Here is a 1302-nt window from a genome sequence, read left to right as displayed (position 1 = left end):
GGTATGCACGTCCTTGACTTCAGATGTTTTCTGAAGGAGGATGGATGTCTAGACTGGGATCTTCCCATTAGAAGTGAAACACCAGGAGGGAAGAATAAGCCAGACCAGGAGGAGAGGGATAGAGACAGATAACGAGCAGAAACTAAGTAAATCTGTGGAAAGCATTCTCCTGGCTTCACTGGAAAGCTTCTCCTTGGGCTGGAACCTCCAGATGCTGCTGTTTGGAGCAGACACCCTGCAGGTCTCACATCTCCTCAGCCTGGGAAGGAGAACCTCACAGGGTGCAGCAGCAGCCTGGTGATTTTGGGCACCAGACATGACTTCAAAAGTTCCACTGTACACATATTACAAGTTCTCCTCTATGAGATGCCAGTACTCACTCTAACACTTGGAACTGGCAGTGCCACCAACCCACCCCACCCCACCGACACCTCCTCTCCACCCAAGGTACCTCGTTTTCTTGGTAATGGAGAGCAAGGAGAAAAATATCTGCACTTACCAGTCCCAATGCACACTCAGACCCTTCTCTGGGTTTCCAAGGCTTCTCCAAGACTTCCACAGGAGCTGTGACAAAGAGGAGAGCCACACAGGCTGGTTCAGGCATTGAAGCCCCTGTGCTGCTGGCACAGTGGTACAGCCACATTCCGGGTGACACTAAGTGGGACCCATGTCAGGCCAGCAGAAGAGGCAGAGACATTGATCCCCACAGCAAAGGGACAAGCAGCTGCAGGACTGTGGCCAGCACAGCTGCTCCCCAGTCCCCAGAACAAGCAGGCACTGGGGTCAGGCAGCCCAACCCCACCAAGCACCTGGGTACTCCCCAGGGAGACACCCCAGGTCAGTGAAATGGACCCTGGGAGGACACAGAGGAGAAATCTCAGAACTTCTCCTTTTTAATTGGAACCAAACAATTGTTGGAAGGTGACATTTAGTACAAATAAAACCACAGAGAATGTACAGCTTGCCAAAACAAGTCTACTAATGGGAGGACAGATACAATCCAAATCATATGTGACAGCAGGTGCTTCCTAACCATACAGACAACATTTAATGTATTATGATAACAAACTAGGAACTGGCAGAGCAGTTCCTATCACTGCAGCTTTGGCAATTTGACTAAACATTCCCAGGGGTCTCTGCCAGTGCCCCAGCCAAGAGCTTTTGAACCCATGTTTGCCACAAACAGTCCAGCAGGCAGAGCCAGGCAGCTGTGGACTGGGGCAGGATGATTCCTGCTGAAATTGTCACTGAAATCTTGCCTGGCACTTCTCAAGGCCTCCTGAGCAGCCATCCAAGCTGATT

The sequence above is a fragment of the Heliangelus exortis genome, chromosome 28 (genome assembly GCF_036169615.1).
Source record: "Heliangelus exortis chromosome 28, bHelExo1.hap1, whole genome shotgun sequence".
NCBI lineage: Eukaryota > Metazoa > Chordata > Aves > Apodiformes > Trochilidae > Heliangelus > Heliangelus exortis.
The sequence above is the reverse complement of the archived record's forward strand: the minus strand, read 5'-3'. Positions refer to the sequence as shown.